The 20,928-nt window shown below is 37.0% G+C and overlaps 1 protein-coding gene across 2 annotated transcripts in view; it reads left to right on the plus strand.

The window, feature by feature from the left end:
• Positions 1-14,163: 14,163 nt before the first annotated feature.
• TMEM106B (transmembrane protein 106B) overlaps positions 14,164-20,928 on the plus strand; it is a 127,768-nt gene continuing 121,003 nt past the window's right edge. For both annotated transcript variants that reach the window (XM_053714102.1, XM_053714103.1), the window contains exon 1: positions 14,164-14,237. The gene's annotated coding sequence lies outside the window, so the exon portion shown is untranslated. The remainder of the gene's footprint in view (positions 14,238-20,928) is intronic.

Below are 20,928 nucleotides of genomic sequence, written 5' to 3' on the forward strand. Positions count from 1 at the left end.
TATTATCACTAGCGCCCCCTTACTTTGCTGTAAGGCTATATATACACATCATTGTGAACTCTTTCAGAACTGTACATAAATTAGTTATTGTGGTTAAACTTCTGGTAGTTATTAATTAAGCACTGTTAAGTTAGCGGTCCATATTCTGGTAATTTATTGTGGTATTTTAATGCGATTCATTGTAAATAAGGTTAATTTTAAAGATATATTTTTTTATTATCTGTTGTATAGAATATTGTAATGGAATAAGTGTGTGTAACTGATTTATAATCTACAAAACCACACAAATTACTATCAAAAGTAATAAAGTAGTGCAAAATTACACCTAATATCTTGTATTAATAACAATAATTAATAGTGAATAATATAATATATATATAAAACGCTATCTGTGAACGTAGCTGTGGTGCTCGATTATTTTCTACCCTGTGAAGCCACCTTAGGTCCTCTCGTGCCGGGAGCACTGTTATTGAGGTAATCCTATTGGGTTAGAGGGTAGGGTATGTGTCCTCCTGACGTAGCAGCTGAACATCAGAGGCTTGTATGCAGGCGGCAATCTGTGTTTGTATTAAACAGTGTTAACAACGCTTCATGCCAGAAACCATTGTTTAAAGACTGTACAAGCAAGGTTACATCTGCAAGATTACGGGAAACATTTTTTACACCAGATGTGCTTTTATTTGATGTCTATCTTGTGAGTACAATATTGTGCGTGTTGTCTGCATTAAAGTTTAAATATACACTTGAATCGTGTCCTGCGCTTCTTTCCTCCTTTTAATTTAGACGTGATTTATAATCTAGTTTCTACATAAATATAATTCAAGGAGTTTATAAATTTAACTAAACTATTTTTTTTAATTGTTACGTATGTACATTTTATTGGTTGGCACTTGCTGAAATAAGTACACCAACATTTTCTTGGAGGTTATTGCCAAGATAATAATAAATAATAATTTTGTAACCTTGTATATACCGACATCACTATAAACAAAACATATTAGAGATCAATAAACTTCAGGCCCATACTTCAGCTGTATAACAATTACATATCCATAGAGAGATATCCCAATTTGCCACACAAGTAGTATAAAACACAGCTAATTCAGAAGATCAGTCTCTCCAAAACTTTGAAATTTAGGTTAAACACATCTAGTACATTAGATAGACATCATAAGAAGTGATGACCACATAAAACAGTGTGGCCCACTAATTTTAACACTTTAAAGAAAATTCCAGTCCTTGAGCAGTAAACTTCAAGCCAGTATTTCAGCTGTACATCGATTAAATGTCCACAAAGAGATAAACAACTTTGCGTAGTGGCCCAAAAAATAGAATAAACACAGTTACTACAGGAAATCAGAGTCTCTCCAGAACTTTGGGAATAAGCATAAGTTCATATGATTCGCAATGAAATTGTTTATTAAGAGTCAGCAATGTGGCTAAAACAAATGAGGATAGGAAGCAATAGATAAATAGCACTAATGCCCAGTGCTGAGTGACATTCCACCTGAGGGGTGGTGTAACCTTGTAAGACAAGAATTATGTAACAGTAGTCCTACCTTCACAGAGGGTTCTGGTACCTTACTTTACGGCACTCTTCATTCACAATAGTGTAGGCCTTGCTGCTACTATCCTAGAAAAGTTGTGGGCTCCGGATATCTCACCAAAACCACTGATCACCGTCTCTACAGGAACCGCGGTGTCTGCTGGCTGTGGAGGTACCATTACTTCTTTGCTCCTTCGCTACCCTCCCATCCTCACAGCAATGTCATCTGCCTACCACCCATTAGTTTGGCCTTAGTTCCGAACGACAGTGGTGAGTACCACGTACCTGTCTGGGATGGCGGTGTTTGCAGCTGGGGGACTTCAGCACGGCAATAGACCTAAGGCGTAGGTTCCTTGTCCCAGCAGTAGCAAAGGCCGATGCCTAGGGACCAGCACAGGTGGTGGGTTTGAGCACGCTCCGTTTTTCTTGCATTCAGCGTCACAGGCTCCCAACACAGTGATACCTCCCACCGAAAGTCCGTCAACTAGAGCAAGCCTTGTTTTTTTTATTTACCTATCAAAACTATATATATATATTTTTTAGTAGATAACCCAAAGTATTGATCTAGGCCCATTTTGGTATATTTGATGCCACCATTTCACCGCCAAATGCGATCAAATAAAAAAAAAAAAAAAAAACTTTTTAACAAACTTTGGGTTTCTCACTAAAATTATTTACTTACTGCTTGTGCAATCATGGCACAAATGATAGTAAAAGCTTCTCTGGGATCCCCTTTGTTCAGAAATAGCAGACATATATGGTAGGAGCTGGTGACTCAAAAAGTGCAAATATAAAAAGACTGTGCTCATTTTGTTAATGGAAGTAAATTGAAAAGTTGTTTAATATTGCATACTCTATCTGAATCATGAAAATTTAATTTTGACTTAAGTGTTCTTTTAAGTACTGGCAGACAGTCTGCCAGTATGCAGTTTTACACCTTTTTTATTTAACTATTATTATTTCTTTCATGTAATTAGCAAGAGTCCATGAGCTAGTGAGGTATGGGATATACATTCCTACCAGGAGGAGCAAAGTTTCCCAAACCTTAAAATGCCTATAAATACACCCCTCACCACACCCACAATTCAGTTTTACAAACTTTGCCTCCCATGGAGGTGGTGAAGTAAGTTTGTGCTAGATTTCTACGTTGATATGCGCTTCGCAGCAGGCTGAAGCCCGGTTTTCCTCTCAGAGTGCAGTGAATGTCAGAGGGATGTGAAGAGAGTATTGCCTATTTGAATACCATGGTCTTCCTCTAGGGGATCTATTTCATAGGTTCTCTGTTATCGGTCATAGAGATTTCTTCTCCTACCTCCCTTTTCAGATCAACAATATACTCTTATATACCATTACCTCTACTGATTCTCGTTTCAGTACTGGTTTGGCTATCTACTATATGTAGATGAGTAAGTCTTATTTTATTTATGACACTCTAAGCTATGGTTGGGCACTTTATATGTAAAGTTCTAAATATATGTTTTAACCCCTTAATGACCACAGCACTTTTCCATTTTCTGTCCGTTTGGGACCAAGGCTATTTTTACATTTTTGAGGTGTTTGTGTTTAGCTGTAATTTTCCTCTTACTCATTTACTGTACCCACACATATTATATACCGTTTTTCTCGCCATTAAATGGACTTTCTAAAGATACCATTATTTTCATCATATCTTATAATTTACTATAAAAAAATTATAAAATATGAGGAAAAAATGGAAAAAAACACACTTTTTCTAACTTTGACCCCCAAAATCTGTTACACATCTACAACCACAAAAAAACACCCATGCTAAATAGTTTCTAAATTTTGTCCTGAATTTAGAAATACCCAATGTTTACATGTTCTTTGCTTTTTTTGTAAACTATAGGGCCATAAATACAAGTAGCACTTTGCTATTTCCAAACCATTTCTTTTCAAAATTAGCGCTAGTTACATTAGAACACTGATATCTTTCAGGAATCTCTGAATATCCATTGACATGTATATATTTTTTTTTAGTAGACAACCCAAAGTATTGATCTAGGCCCATTTTGGTATATTTCATGCCACCATTTCACCGCCAAATGCAATCAAATACAAAAAATCGTTCACTTTTCACAAATTTTTTCACAAACTTTTGGTTTCTAACTTAAATTATTTACAAACAGCTTGTGCAATTATGGCATAAATTGTTGTAAATTCTTATCTGGGATCCCCTTTGTTCAGAAATAGCAGACATATATGACTTTGGCGTTGCTTTTTGGTAATTAGAAGGCCGCTAAATGCCACTGCGCACCACACGTGTATTATGCCCAGCAGTGAAGGGGTTAATTAAGGAGCATGTAGGGAGCTTTTTGGGATAGTTTTAGCTTTAGTGTAGTGTAGTAGACAACCCCAAGTATTGATCTAGGCCAATTTTGGTATATTTTATGCCACCATTTCACCGCCAAATGCGATCAAATTAAAAAAAAAGTTAAATTTTTCTCAATTTTAGGTTTCTCACTGAAATTATTTACAAACAGCTTGTGCAATTATGGCACAAATGGTTGTAAATGCTTCTCTGGGATCCCCTTTGTTCAGAAATAGCAGACATATATGGCTTTGGCATTGCTTTTTGGTAATTAGAAGGCCTCTAAATGCCGCTGCGCATCACACGTGTATTATGGCTAGCAGTGAAGGGGTTAATTATGTAGCTTGTAGGGAGCTTGCAGGGTTAATTTTATCTTTAGTGTAGAGCTCAGCCTCCCACCTGAAACATCAGACCCCCTGATCCCTCCCAAACAGCTCTCTTCCCTCCCCCACCCCACAATTGTCCCCGCCATCTTAAGTACTGGCAGAAACTCTGCCAGTACTAAAATAAAAGGTATTTGGCCATTTAAAAAAAAAAAAAAAGCATATTTACATATGCTGATGTGTATGATCCCCCTTAGACCCCAACCTCACTGATCCCCCACCTAACAGCTCTCTAACCCTTCCCCTCTGCCTTAATGGGCGCCATCTTTGGTACTGGCAGCTGTCTGCCAGTACCCAGTTTTGCAAAAAATTTGCCATTTTATTAAAAAAAAAGTAATTTCTGTAGTGTAGCTTTCCCCCCCACCAAGACCAACCCCCCACCCCTTCGAGATCCCTTAGATTATATTTTTAAAGTTTAAACTTTATTTTTTTTGTTTACTTTTTACTTTATGTTTTTCTGTAGTGTAGCGGTTCCCACCCGCTCCCGCCCCGTGCACGCGCCCGCCCTCCAACCCCCATGCACGTGCGCGCCCCCGTGCGCACCCCCGTGGGTCCCGCCCCCGATCCCGCCCCCCTCCACTCCATACACAACATCGATGGCCGCCCACCCACCTCCCACGTAAGCTCCCACCCACCAACGATACCGGCCATCGATGTCCGGTGCAGAGAGGGCCACAGAGTGGCTCTCTCTGCATCGGATGGCCAAGGGGGGTTATTGCAGGATGCCTCCATATCGAGGCATCACTGCAATAACCGGAAAGCAGCTGGAAGCGAGCAGGATCGCTTCCAGCTGCTTTCCAGACCAAGGACGTACGCCACACGTCCTCGGTCATTAAGTGTATTTTTTTTGAGGACGTGTGGCGTACGTCCTTGGTCGTTAAGGGGTTAAACTTATATTTGCCATGATTCAGGATAATCTGTATTCCTTCTTTCAGACTGTCAGTTTCATTTTTTTGGGAAAATGCATATGAATAAATATTTTTTCTTACCTGAAAAATTTCAATTTGACTTTTTTTTTTCTTTGCGGGCTGTTAGGCTCGCGGGTGCAGAAAATGCTTCAATTTATTGCGCCATTTTTGGCGCAACCTTTTTTGGCGCAAAATTTCATCATTTCACGTGGTTGCGTCATTTTTTGACGCGTGTGTGTTACAGACGTTTTTTGCGCCAAAAAATGTGGGCGTCATTTTTGGCACCAAAAATGTGGGCGTCATACGTGGTGCCAAAAAATATGGGCGTCATACTTGGCGCCAAAAATGTGGGCGTCATACTTGGCGCCAGTTTTTTTCACATTATTTCAGTCTCACTTTTCAGTTGCTTCTGGTTTTCTAGAAGCTTGTTTCATTTTCATTTTTTCCAATTCCTGAAACTGTCATTTAAGGAATTTGATAATTTTGCTTTATATGTTGTTTTATCTATTGCATATTGCAAGATATTCCAAAAACTGTTCCTGTATCAGAAAATACTGAGGGATTCCTGATGACTGATATCAGTCCTACCAAAGCTAAGTTAATTTATTTTAATGTTATGAATGTTTATCTTTAGCTATGGTTTGTAATAAGTTATTATGATAAACATTTACATGCAGAGTCCATTAGTATTTATGCATTATCTATTGCTATTTATTTTTACATCAAATGTACAAGATATATTTAGGAATTTATAAGAATATTTTTCTGATTCTATTCTAAAGGCTTTGTCTGCCATCCCGCCTTCTAATAAAATTTTTAGGTCTTTTTTAAACTTCTCATTTAGTTGATGAAGTTTCAAATAACCAACAACATACTGAATTATCCTTCTCTGATGGTGTTTTTTCTCATTCAGAATATTCTTCATCAGATATTGACACTAACAAATCTACTTTTTTATTTTTAAATAGAGGACATTTGTTCTTTGTTGAAAAGGTGTTGATTATTTTGGATATTAAAGTAACTAGTTCTTTTGATTAAGACTAGTTAACATTTAAATTCTGCTTATTAACCTTCTGTGGTTTCTTCAGAGGTTTTCTCTAGTTCCTGATACTAGGGAAAGGAATAGGCCGGGAATTTCTTTTATTCCTTCTTTAAGGTTTTTAAATTGTATCCTTTGCTGGCAGTTAGTTTTAAGTTTTAAGGAAAGATTCCCCAAGTTAATGGGGCTATCTCTACTCTTGCTTAACATACTACTATTCCTATAGCAAATAGTATTTATTTTTTTCCTTCAGATGGGAAAATTATTTATTTTTAGGTACTTTTTTCAGACCTGTAATTTATTTGGCTGATGTTGCAACTGCTTCAACTTTCTGGTTGGATACTTTAGTGCAACAAGTACCGGATTATGATTTGTTTAGCATTGTTAAGTTGATCAACATGCTAATTCAGGTAGCCCTCAGTTTACGCCGGGATTAGGTTCCAGAAGGAATGGTTGTAAATCGAAACCGTTGTAAATTGAAACCCAGTTTATAATGTAAGTCAATGGGGAGTGAGGGAGTTAGGTTCCAGGCCCCTCTCAAATTGACATAAGTAACACCTGTTTTTTCTGGGTCGACTTCCGGAAGGGTGGAGCTGTGGAAACCAGAGCACGCTGAGAATGGCGTGGAGTATGGAGTAGCAGCTACCTGTTCTGCCTAAAACCCCCTGCCGTTTCTCCCGCTGCTGGTGTTCTGTCACCCTGGGGAGCTGGGCTAAGTTACTCTGCCTGGGCAGGTGGAAGTCTACGGGGGCTATTCTACAGGCTCATTTGCCAGAACCGCAACTTAACGGAGCTGAAATTTTCAAAGTGCTAAGTGTTTGCATCGGCTGGATTGCAGCTGACATCCAGGATAGCGCAAGTGTTCAGGAGTGCTCCCCCTTGACGATATACGAGGGCGTTCTGTTGGCTGCCTTTACTTGCTACCCTGTTAAAGCCCGGACGAGGGAAACGAATATCGATACAACGCCCGGTCAGGAGGAGTATTCATCATACCCGCCTCTCCTGCTGCCGCAGTGTCCCATATCACAGATAGCTGGATTTGCAGTCTGCAAAGTAGGAGCGGTGCACAGACTGAGATGTTTTATGGTGAGATATCCCTCTCTATTTAATAGCAAGGCTACTACACTGCACCCGTTGAGGGGTATTCTTTCCTCCTAGGGTGCGGAAGTGTGACAGTGTTTATGCTCACAAACTCTGATGTATCAGTTGATGATGTGAGACCGCTACTATTGATAAGTACTGCCGCACTTGCTGTGGATCAATTGCTTATGGTGCTGTGAATTTCGCTATTACTACTAACTGTAGATTCTATTTTACACAGTATCCTCAGGTGTGAATCAGTCCTTGGATCTACCCGGCCTCATATAAGGGCTAAGTGGAGCAGAATTCAGACACTGACTTTTCATTTGTTTAATCTGGACATAATTAACACCTAATACATTATTTTTAAAGCTTTGAAATGAAAACTTTAAATGCTAAACAACATTATAAACCTAATAAAATAGATTGTAGCATCATAAAACTAAGTTTAATAAACAAAAACATTTGCTAAACCGCATCTAATAAAATAACACACAAACACAGACTGTATCATCATCAATCTAAGTTTAATGAACAAAATAATCACACAACAGACTGTATCATTATCAAACTAAGTTTAATGAAGAAAAACATTTTTTTACTTGCATTTTTCTGCAGCTAAGGGAAGTGGCTGCGAGATCTTGTTCCTTTAAAAAACAGCTCCATTGCTCAGGTCTGGTTATACACTGATTAAAGGGACAGTCTACACCAGAATTTTTATTGTTTTAAAAGATAGATAATCCCTTTATTACCCATTTCCCAGTTTTGCATAACTAACACAGTTATAATAATATACTTTTAACCTCTGTGATTATCTTGTATCTAAGCCTCTGCAAACTGCCCCTTTTTTCAGTTCTTTTGACAGACTTGCAGTCTAGCCAATCAGTGCCTGCTCCCAGATAACTTCTCGTGCACGAGCACAGTGTTATCTATATGAAATACGTGAACTAACACCCTCTAGTGGTGAAAAACTGTTAAAATGCAATCTGAAAGAGGTGGGCTTCAAGGTCTAAGAAATTAGCATATGAACCTCCTAGGTTAAGCTTTCAACTAAGAATACCAAGAGAACAAAGCAAAATTGGTCATAAAAGTAAATTGGAAAATTGTTTAATCACACAACAGACTGTATCATCATCAAACTAAGTTTAATTAACAAAAACATTTTTTACTTGCCTTTTTCTGCAAACAGTTCTCTGCATTGAGTCTGCAGCTAAGGGAAGTGGCTGCTAGATCTTGTTCCTTTGAAAGCTGATCCATTGATCATGTCTGGCTTGCTTTTCTTTGCATGTGTTTGCTGAAACACAAGCGGACAGCTCCACCTACTGGCTATTTTAATGTATACATGTGCTAATGCTTTCAATAGCAGTCAATGCTTTTCAATAGCAAAAAAAAGGGCGTTATTCTGAAACGGCACAAATTGAACTGTCGTAAACCGAGGGCCACCTGTAATTTCATTTGTGTCGTCATTTTTTTGATATTTTTGCAAATTAGGTTTAATCTATGTCTTTAGCTATTTTAGCTAGAAGAACTTTGTGACTTCAATCTTGGAATGCTAATTTGATTTCTAAATGCCATATTTCTTTTTTTCCAAGGTAATCAATTATTTGGTTCACAATTGGATTCAATTCTTCTACTGTTACTCTGGGCTTCAAGATTGAGCTCTAAGACTAAATCTTAAGCTTATATTAGTTTTTGTTCTTACTAGGAACGGAATCCTATTTCTTCCCCAAGTAACATGTTTATAATTGGAAGTTTTCTTCATTCAATTTAAGCCATTTTAAATATTAAAGTCAGCTCCCCAAATTTGCATGTAGGTGCGGTTCTTATTCCAGCTTAGCTGGTAAGGGGCAGGTTAAGACTTTTTAAAGATTGTTTGGATCAATTCGGTCCAAACTTCTTAGATTTGGGTACAGAATAGGATTCAGAGTAAAACCGCCTGTGAGAAGTCTTTTTTTCTCTAACATATTCCAGATTTTCCAGTAAGGCTCACACTTTCCTGAAGTGTGTTTCAGACCTGTATGTCTTGGGTACTTGTGAAGCGCGGCTGGTCACCCGTGGGGGCTCAAGGCGCTGCTCAGAACTGGAGTTTTCTGGGGTATTTATACCAGTTCCATTTTAGGAACAGGGTTTGGGGGTTTTATTCAAAACTATTCATTGTCCCAAAGATAGAAAATCTTTTTGAATTGTCATAAGTGTACCATCTTTTAGAATGGTGTCTATATGGTTTATTCTGCCTTTTGGTCAGTGAGGGCATTATTTGCTTACAATAGATACAATAGATGCATATCTTCATTTTCTGTTTTCATTCAGATTATTTTCATTTTCTGAGATTCTCTTTTTTTGACAAGCATTACCAATTTGTTGCTTTTCCTTCTGGTCTAGCGACAGCTCTAAGAATCTTTTCAAGGTTCTCAGTGTTTCCTTATTTGGACGGTCTCTTGGTACTGGCTCAGTCTTTTCGTTCTGCGGAATCTCATACGATTCAACTTTTGTTGTTTCTTCAAGACATGGTTAGAGGATCTTTTTATAAAAAGCTCTTTGATTTCTCAGACAAGGGTCTCCTTTTTTTAGGTTTCCAGATAGATTGTGTCAATGTCTTTGTCTCTAACAGACAAGTGACAATTTTATTGGGTTTGTCTCTATTATTTCCTTCAGTTGCTATATGCATGGAAGTTTTAAGTGTCATGGCTGCAGCATTGGATTCGATTCCCTTTGCTCATTTTCATAGGAAACCTTTCCAGTTTTTTATGCTGAATCAATGGTGCAGGGATTCTAGGATATCTCTTTTTATATCTTTGAATCCCAATGTTCAACTATCTTTGACTTGGTGGTTAGATCACCATCATATAGTTCTACGGGTCTCTTCGGTTCATTCAACCTGGACCATGATCACTACAGACGCGAGTCTTTTAGGTTGGGAGGCTGTCTGGGGATCTCTGTCAGCACAAGGGGTTTGGAAATCTCAGGAGGCGAGATTACCATTCGATATTTTGGAACTTTTCAGTTTTGGCTTCTTTTTGAAGAAAGAGACGTTTATTGTTTTTCATACAGACAATGTCACAACTGTGGCGTATTTCAATCATCAGGGTGGGACTCTCAGTCCTTAGGCTGTGAAAGAAGAATCTCGGATACTTTCTTGGGCTAAATCCCGCTCTTGTCTAATTTCTGCAGTTCATTTCCCAGGTATAGACAATTGGGAAGCGGATTATCTCTGTTTATCAAGCTTTACATCCGGGAGAATGGTCTCTTTACCCAGATGTGTTTTTTTCAAATTGTTCAGATGTGAGGGCTTCCAGAAATAGATCTGATGGCATCTCATCTAAACAAGGAACTTCCCAGGGGCCTATTCAGGTCCAGGGATCCTCAGACGGAAGCAATGTATGCATTGACACTTCCTTGGAGTTTTCAATCTGCCTATATTTTTTCGCCTCTGGTTCTTCTTTTTAGAGTAATTTTTAAAATCATCAGGGAGCAATCTTTTGTGTTGCTGGTGGCTCCAGCATGGCCACACAGGTTTTGGTATATGGTTCTTGTTCGGATGTCCAGTTGCCAATCTTGGTCACTTCCATTAAGGCCAGACCTTATATCTTAAGATTTGTTTTTCCATCAGGAACCCAAATTATTAATTTGATGGTATGGAAATTTAACGCTTAGTACTTAGTCATAGAAGTTTCTCTGACTCAGTGATTAATACTATGTTGCAGGCTCGTTAATCTGTGTCTAGTAAGATTTATTATCGAGTTTGGAAGATTAACATCTCATGATGCTCTTCTCATAAATTCTCTTGGCATTCTTTTAGAATTACTAAGATTTTATAGTTTCTTCAGGATGGTTTGGATAAGGGTTTTTTGTCTGCAAGTTCTTTGAAAGGACAAATCTCTGCTTTTTCTGTGCTGTTTTCACAGAAAAATTTGCTAATCTTTCTGTTATTCATTGTTTTGTTCAGGCTTTGGTTCGTATCAAGCCTGTCATTAAGCCAATTCTCCTCCTTGGAGTCTTAATTTGGTTCTTAGGGCTTTACAGGCTCTTCCGTTTGAGCATATGCTGTCTTTGGACATTAAAATTCATGGAAAGTATTGTTCCTTTTAGACATCTCTTCAGCTAGAACAGTTTTTGAATTATCTGCTCTTTCTTGTGAGTCTCCTTTTTCTGATTTTTCATCAGGATAAGGTGGTTTTGCTTTCTTCATTTTGATTTTTACCTTAGTTGTGAATTCTAACAACATTAGTAGAGGAATTATTGTCCCTTTCTTGTGTCCTAATCCTAAGAATTCTTTGGAAAGATTCTTACATTCTTTGAATGTGGTAAGAGTTTTGAAATATTATGTTGAAGCTACTCAGATTTCAGAAAGACTTCTAGTCTATTTGTTATGTTTTCTGGTTTTAGGAAAGGTCAGAAGGCTTCTGCCATTTCTTTGGCATCTTGGTTAAAGCTTTTGATTCATCATGCTTATTTGGAGTCGGGTTAATCCCTGCCTCAGAAGATTACGGCTCATTCTACTAGGTCAGTTTCTACTTCCTGGGCTTTTAAGAATGAAGCTTCTGTTGATCAGATTTGCAAAGCAACGACTTGGTCTTCTTTGCATACTTTTACTAAATTCTACCATTTTGGTGTTTTCTCTTCTTCAAAAGCAGTTTTTGGTAGAATAGTACTTCAGGCAGCTGTTTCAGTTTGATTCTTCTGCTTATAATTTCAGTTTTTTTCATTATAAAAATTGAAACTTTTGATTTGGGTTGTGGATTAATTTTTCAGCGGAATTGGCTGACTTTATTTTATCCCTCCCTCTCTAGTGACTCTTGCGTGGAAGTTCCACATCTTGGGTATCTGCTATCCCATACGTCACTAGCTCATGGACTCTTGCTAATTACATGAAAGAAAACATAATTTATGTAAGAACTTACCTGATAAATTAATTTCTTTCATATTAGCAAGAGTCCATGAGGCCCACCCTTTTTGTGGTGGTTATGATTTTTTTTTATAAAGCACAATTATTCCAATTCCTTATTTTTGATGCTTTCGCTCCTTTCTTATCACCCCACTTCTTGGCTATTCGTTAAACTGAATTGTGGGTGTGGTGAGGGGTGTATTTATAGGCATTTTAAGGTTTGTGAAACTTTGCCCCTCCTGGTAGGAATGTATATCCCATGCGTCACTAGCTCATGGACTCTTGCTAATATGAAAGAAATGAATTTATCAGGTAAGTTCTTACATAAATTATGTTTTTCCTTAGTGTAAGATTACCCCCTTACCTTCCCACCTCCCTGATGCCTCCCAAAAAGCTATTTAACCCTCCCCCTTCTAACTAATGCCCGCCTTCTTAGGTACTGGCAGCTGTCTGCCAGTACCCAGTTATCCATTAATTTTTTGTTTTTTTATTTGGTAATATTAATAAAACTTGTTTTCTTTAGTGTAGCTGCCCCCCTCATTACCCTACCCCCTCCCAGATCGCTTTCCCGCCCTCTAATCCCCCTCCAGTATAAGAGCCCCTGTCTCTCCTTCCCACTCAGTGCCGCTCTAAAAAAAATAATTCTGTTTTGCCCCCCTCCAGCGATGGGCCGCCCACCCGCCTCCCTCCTAACCCTCCCACACCACCGAAGATCGGCACCACCGCTGCCCGATGCAGAGAGATACCTCTGCCCATCTATTTCTGCACTGCCCCACTCGTGGGATATGCAGAAATAGCACGATCTCGCAACTTTTAGCAAGAACGTGGCAGGAGAAAGGCCCAGGAGGCGTAACGTACAGGGTACGGCACTGGTCGTTAAGGGGTTAAGCAACTTTCTAATATACTCCTATTATCAATTTCTCTTTGTTTAGCCACCAATCAGCAAGCCCTACCCAGGTGCTGAACCAAAGATGGGCAGGCTCGTAAGCTTACACTCCTGCTTTTTCAAATAAAGATACCAATAGAACTAAGAAAAATTGATAATAGGAGTAAATTAGGAAGTTGCTTAAAATTGCATGCTCTATCTGAATCATGAAGAAATAAAATTTGGGTTCAGTATCCCTTTAAAGGGACACTAAACCCAAATGTTTTTCTTTCATGATTCAGATAGACCAGCAGCAACTTTCTAATTTACTCCTATTATCAATTTTTCTTTGTTCTCTTGCTATCTTTATTTAAAAAGCAGGAATGTGATGGATAGGAGCCGGTCCATTTTTGGTTGAGAACCTGGGTTATGCTTGCTTATTGGTGGGTAAATGTAAGCCTCCAATAAGCAAGCGCTATTCATGGTGTTGAACCTAAAATGGGCTGGCTGCTAAGATTTACATTTCTGCTTTTAAAATAAAGATAGCAAGAGAACAAAGAAAGATTGATAATAGGAGTAAATTAGAAAGTTGCTTAAAATGTCATGCTCTATCTGAATCATGAAAGAACAAATTTGGGTTCAGTGTCCATTTAAGTCTTTCAGTTATTTACATAAACATGTTTTTAACTTTTGGTGTGTTTTCAACACATTCAATACAGTGTGAACTTCTATGGGATTTTAATATTCTGTACACAGAATCTTCCTAAAAAGAAAAAAAAAACCAGGTTTATTTAAATAATAAAAATAATATTATAGTATTGTAGTACATATACATAACACAGTGTATTCACAAGTACATTTATAGGGATGTGCATTTGTTTTGTTACTTTATTTTGATGTGTCTACTACAATCTAAGTCACGTCTTTCTAAACTGCTTGAAGACATGATGTAAGTAAGTATGTAAGTATCTGGGCGGTATTCAGTGAACTTACAGTCAGTAATCATGTGCCCTGTAATAATGAGCTGGCTGTAATCAGACAGACTAGAAACCGTAATGAAGCAAGTTTGTCCCTGCTACCTTGCTGTAACTTCGTGACGTCACATTATCATGTGCCCTACTCTCTTCTCCGAGATTGGTTGAAGCTGAATGTAGCTGTGCACTACTGAACAGTAGAGGAGTGTGTACAAGTGCACGACAATCGTGAGTGTGTATATTTATGTATGTAGCGAAGTCGCACCGATTACTTGTTATAGTTCAGTGGGGCATTTCAGGTTGTGACTGTGTGCTTGTGAACATGGTATAAAAGGAGAGCAACGGGCTCGGTGTATAAACATTAGTGACTGCTTTTCCTGTATTATACGCAGGTTAAAGTCCTGCTGATAAATTGGCCTGGCAACTGGCAAGTAGTGCGTTATGTAACATATATACGGTGTCCCCTACTAAAGACGTAATATATTTAGGCAGATGTTTATGTCTATATTGAAGGGTTAAAAAAATCGCTAGAAGCTTTGCCCATTCACCTAATCTGTTATTCCTGTTTATTGTATATATGAATTGATCTACAAAGATTATTTTTTTGTATTAAATATTGTTTGAAATGTTTATGTTGGGGTTTTCTATGGTTATATTGTGTTTAGCTATATTGGTGTATATATACTTTACCTATTTTTATTTGTACTTGACTAAATATATATTTAATATGCTAAATATGTTTACAACAAAGTTGTATGTGTCAGATGTCATGCGTAAGCAAAATATGAAGTGTAAAAGATGGGGAATGTAAGACTATTAATTAAAGAAAAAGTAGCAAGTTACAAAAATCTTGGTGATATTTTAAAACAAAAGCAAATGTATATGTTTACAAAGTGCCTATAAGGTGTAAAAGTCGTATCAGAGTGTTTTTTTTTTTTAAATTTAAAGTGATAGATCATAAAATGTAAATACACATAAAATATTTTAATAGAAATCGCAAAATTTTATTTGTGAAACAAACTTCCACCAGAAACCACAGTACATTTTAGTTTACTTCTATTATGTAATTTGTTTTGTTCGTTTGATATTCTTTGTTGAAAATGATACCTAGGTAGACTCAGGAGCCGATTGGTGGCTGCACATATATGCTTCATGCTATTGGCTTACCCGATGCATTCGGGCTAGCTCCCAAACAATTTAGATAATAGAAGCTAATTGAAAAGTTGTATTTTCTATTTGAATCATTTAAATAATTGTTTTGGGTTTCATGTCCCTTTAGGCCCTTAAAGGGACAGTCTACACCAGAATTTGTATTGTTTTAAGAGAGAGATAATCCCTTTATTTCCCATTCCCTAGTGTTGCATAACCAACACAGTTATATGTATATACTTTTTACCTCTGTGATTATCTTGTATCTAAGCCTCTGCAAACTGCCCCTTTATTTCAGTTCTTTTGACAGACTTGCAGTTTAGCCAATCAGTGCTGGCTCCCAGGTAACTTCACGTAAATGAGCACAGTGTTATCTATATGAAACACATGAACTAACACCCATAGTGGTGAAAAACTGTTAAAATGCATTCTGAAAAGAGGCGGCCTTCAAGGTCTAAGAAATTAGCATATGAACCCCCTCCCTAGGTTAAGCTTTCTATTAAGAATACCAAGAGTACAAAGCAAAATTGGTGATAAAAGTGAATTGGAAAATTGTTTAAAATTACATGCCCTATCTGAACTCATGAAAGTTTATTTTGGACTAGACTGTCCCTTTAACGACTACAATGTACAACGTTGCAGGTTGTTAAGGGTATTTTGGAACACGTTTGAAGAGACAGTCTAGTCAAAATTAAACTTTCATGATTCAGATAGGGCATGCAATTTTAAACAACTTTCTCTTTTACTTTTATCATCAAATTTGCTTTGTTTCATGAAAACTAAAACTTAGGTAGTCTGAAATGCTAAATTCTAAGCCCCTGAAGGCCACCTCTTATCTCAGTGCATTTTGGCAGTTCTTCGCAGGTAGACGGTGCTATTTAATGTGTGCCGTATAGATAACATTGTGCTCACTTCCGTGGAGTTATTTATGAGTCAGAACTGATTGGCTAATGCAAGTCTGTCAAAAGAACAGAAAAAAGGTTGAAGTCTGCAGAGGCTTAGATACAAGGTAATCATAGAGGTAAAAATTGCTAGTCTGTATTGTTTCCTGCATGGAAACGCTAACCTATTTATTTGCTGTGAAATTCCATAATGCTGGTATGTTGCTGCTATCATAGACATGAGTTAGGATAGTGTGTTTGACCAGCTTTTATTTTTATAGATCAGATAGGTACCATATCATACTGTATTGGGAAGGAGAGAGTTGTGTACCTTGTTGCTGCATAACATAGAAGCTAGTCTAGAGCACTGGTTTTCAAACTTCTCCTCAGGCCTCCCCAACTGGCCAGATTTTGAAGATATTTGAACTATAGCACAGGTGAAATAATCGGCTGATTAGTAAGCCTGGTTATTTTACTTCTCTCACCCAAGGTTATCCTTAAAATCTAGCCTGTTAGGGAGGTATGAAGACAGGTTTGAAAACCAGTGGTTTAGAGGGAAACTTGAAGCCTGACTCACAGGTTATTTAACCAGATGTTATGTCCCAATTTGTAGATAACTTGGTGACTTGCCTGCTTTTTGTCAAGCCCCCCCCCCCCCTTATTGTGTGGACTATGTTGATTTTCATCTTTATGTGATTATTATTATTATTTATTTATTTACAATTTTATTAAAATTTTCCTTAATATGTGCATTTTCAAGAGGAAATACTGAAACTTTGTGTGGGAATCATGCTTACATGAATGAATAACACAAATAGTTCTGGAAACTAGGTGTCAGTATTATGCCATGGAAAAAATAATATAGTACTTAGACATTATACACTAGATTTTTCTTTTTGTAGATCCATTTATATAGCCCATACAGTTTTTTTTTCTTATGTATAGCTTTGCTGATTTTCAGACTCCTAACCAAGCCCAAAAGTTTTAGATGTATACGGATTTATACCTACTCCAGCTTGCTCCTGTTTGTGTAAAGGGTCTTTTCATATGCAAATGAAGGGGGGAGGGGAGTGCCTTTTTTTTTTGCAAAACAGCTACTTTCTGTGAGTGCTCCAGCTAACCTTTTCAACAGCTAATCTGTGAGCTTCTAAGTAAGTTTTTAAATGGGTTTTATACTGGATTTTTATATCAGTATCTGTGCTTATTATTCTTTATTGTGTGTTACATGCAGTTTTAAGAAAATTAGTGTATACTGTCCCTTAAATGTAACACTAAACCCTATTTTAGTTATCCATCTTTTTATTCTATCTGTTGAGCAACTGTAGTGTTGACAGTCACTTATCTATAGCATTGTGTTTGATTAAAGGGACACTGTACCCAAAATTTTTCTTTCATGATTCAGATTGAGCATGAAATTTTAAGCAACTTTCTAATTTACTCCTATTATCAAATTTTCTTCATTCTCTTGGTATCTTTATTTAAAATGCAAGAATGTAAGTTTAGATGCCGGCCCATTTTTGGTGAACAACCTGGGTTGTCCTTTCTGATTGGTGGATAAATCCATCCACCAATAAAAAAAATGCTGTCCAGAGTACTGAACCCGAAAAAAGCATAGATGCCTTCTTTTTCAAATAAAGATAGCAAGAGAACAAAGAAAAATTGATAATAGGAGTAAATTAGAAAGTTGCTTAAAAGTGCATGCTCTTTCTGAATTACAAAACAAAATTTTTGGGTTCAGTGTCCCTTTAAGTTGTGGGTTTTTTTTGCGTTTGTTTTTTTAAAAAAAAAAAAGTTTATGGCCTATGTGTTTTTATATTGCAACAATTGCCAAATTATCTTGTAGGAATAATAATTTATTTTTCTATTCCTTTCTTCCCTGCTACAGTTCTTTTTACTCCTTTTATCATCCATATGAATGTTCAGCATTTTTTTTCTTGCTGAAATTACTAGAGCAATATCAATTGTATACTTCCTGCTAATGCTTATTGACTGGTAGTTTTTTTTTTGACTAAAGCTCATTTTTTGCTGTCTGCTAATGCACATTGTCCAGTTGATACAAAGAGCATTTTTGCCCATCATCTAATATGCAGTAGGTGGAAGTACACAACTGATACCCTTGTATTAGTTTTAATTTTAATAACTTTTTACTTCATTGTTCAAAACAAAAATGTTAAACTGTGTAAATGCCGAACTTTCATGGATGGTAGACATCTTTTGAGTATAATATCCTATAAATGTAGCCACCAATCAGCAAGCGCTACCAAGGTGCTAAACCAAAAATGGGCCTGCTCGTAAGCTTACATTCTTGCTTTTTCAAATAGATACCAAGAGAACAAAGAAAATTTGTTAATAGGAGCAAATTAGAAATCTATCCCTTTTATGGTTTGCTTCTGAAAACTGCATATATCTTTGAATGTTCCAGCCCTCAACTGAGAATCAGGATTAAGAAAAAAAAAATATATTTTTGTGGTACTTTTCTTTAAACATAATCCATAAATCTTGTAAAGTTTCTTAGTGTTAGGTATTGTGTGTGTATACTGTAGTTAACTGTTTACTAGTCAAAAGTTACAAGCTCAGTTAAAAGGAAAGTCTAGTCAAAATTTAAACTTTCATGATTCAGATAGAGCATGTAATTTTAAACAACTTTCCAAATTTTCATTTTTTCATCAAATTTGCTTTGTTCTCTTGGTATTATTAGTAGCTAAACCTAGGTTGGTTTATATGCTAATTTCTAATCCAGTGAAGGCTTCCTCTTTTCTGAATGCATTTGACAGTTTTTCACTGCTAGAGGGCGTAAGTTCAAGTTTGCCATATAGGTAACATTTTGCTCATGGAGTTACTTATGAGAGGGCACTGATTGGCTAAAATCAAGTGTCAAAAGAACTGAAATAAGGGACAGTCTGCAGAGGCTTAGATACAAATTAATCACAGAGGTAAAAAATATAGTACTATAACCATGTTGGTTATGCAAAATTGGGGAATGGGTAATAAAGGGATTATCTATCTTTTTAAATAATAAAAACTCTGGAGTAGACTGTCCCTTTAAAAGTCAATGTTAGCCCCTAACAATGTAAGGCAAACAATCTCCCTGATAGATCATTTGGGGTCCATATGAACACCTTCTCTTCCTATCTTTGGATGCGGAGAAGGCGTTCGACACAGTAGACTGGGGTTATATGTTAGAGATTCTTACACAGTCTTACATGTCTGACAGCCATTATTTGAGCAACAGGATATCAATTGAGACCTATTACCCTCCTTAATGGAACTCGGCAGGGGTGCCCCCTGTCTCTTTTATTTGCCCTTTGTATTGAACCCCTAGCTGCTTTCATTATAAACCCCCAGACATACATGGAGTACAGTTAAATCATAAGACATACAAACTAACTGTCTTAGTGGACAATCTCTTACTAACACTGACCAAACCGTTAATCTCCCTACCCAACCTATATCAGGCCTTAAAAGAATTTTCAGATGTATCAGGTTATAAAATCAACCCTTACAAGTGTGAGACCCTACCCTTAGCCCTAACGCAACACACTAAAAAATTGATAGAAACTAACTTTGATTTTGTTTGGGCAAAAGACTCAGTCAAATACCTCATAGTTAAACTGTCACATAAATACACTGATCTATACAAACTAAACTATACTTCCCTATATAAAACAATTAGAAGAGACCTAGGCAAGTGGAGGGGCTTTAATTTCTCTTGGTATGGTCGCCTATCTACCATTAAGATGAATATTCTTCCTAGACTACTACTATCTCTTTAGAGTTTTACCCATTAAAATACCTCTCTCAGATCTCAATAAATTACAGAAAGATTTAACCAGCTATCTGAGAGGAAATAAACAAGCTAGAAAACCTTCTCAATTACTACAAATACACAGACAACTAGGTGGTGTCGGATTGCCAAACCTCAGAGAATACTACCAAGCAGCTAGATTGGCACAATGCGCCCTCTTAAGCAAAATTCCTTAAGACATTACTTGGACTAAAATAGGAGCTGACATTGGCGGTTATGATAGTCCAAGCAGATATACTCTGGCATGCATCATTAACGACACACACTAAAACCCGTAAATCCCCCATAATACTAGGTACTATTCAAATCTGGTTTACTCTGACCAAATCCTTAAAGGAACACTCAGGTTAAATTACATTTTCATGAGTGAGATACAGCATGCAATTTTAAACAATTTTCCAATTTACTTCCATTAAAAAAAATGTGCACAGTCTTTTATATTTACATTTTTTGAGTCACCAGATCCTACTGAGCATGTGCAAGAATTCACAGACTATACGTATATGCATTTGTGATTGGCTGATTACTATCACATGATACAAGGGGAGTGGAAATATACATAACTTTGAAATTTGATATAAAAAAATCTACTACTCATTTGAAATTCAGACTAAGTGTTATTGCATTGTCTTGTTATCTTGCATTTGTTGATTATGCAAATCTAATGTGTTGACTGGTCCTTTAAAATTACTCCCCCCCCCACTCCAGAATTAGACCAATTAAAACCCTTCTCCCATCAGAATTTCATACACAATTAGGCAAATGGGAAAACAAAGGGTTATACAGAGTAGCCGATGTTCTAGACAGAGGAAAAATCTATACATTCACAAAGATCCAAGATATAACCTCTCCCATCAATTTACAGTGGTTTCAGTAACTCCAAATTGCCTCAGTAATTTCCAATCACTACCCCCACCCCAATGCCAAACAACTTACCACATAAGAAACCATATGCGGCTCTGAAGACAGGAGTAAAAAGATGATCTCTAAGATTTACCTAGCTATACAAAAGATTAAATATGACTCGAAATCACTCTTTTTGGAAAAATGGGAACAAGACTTTGGAAAGGTATACATGAAAGAC

The sequence above is a fragment of the Bombina bombina genome, chromosome 5 (assembly GCF_027579735.1).
Source record: "Bombina bombina isolate aBomBom1 chromosome 5, aBomBom1.pri, whole genome shotgun sequence".
Lineage (NCBI taxonomy): Eukaryota > Metazoa > Chordata > Amphibia > Anura > Bombinatoridae > Bombina > Bombina bombina.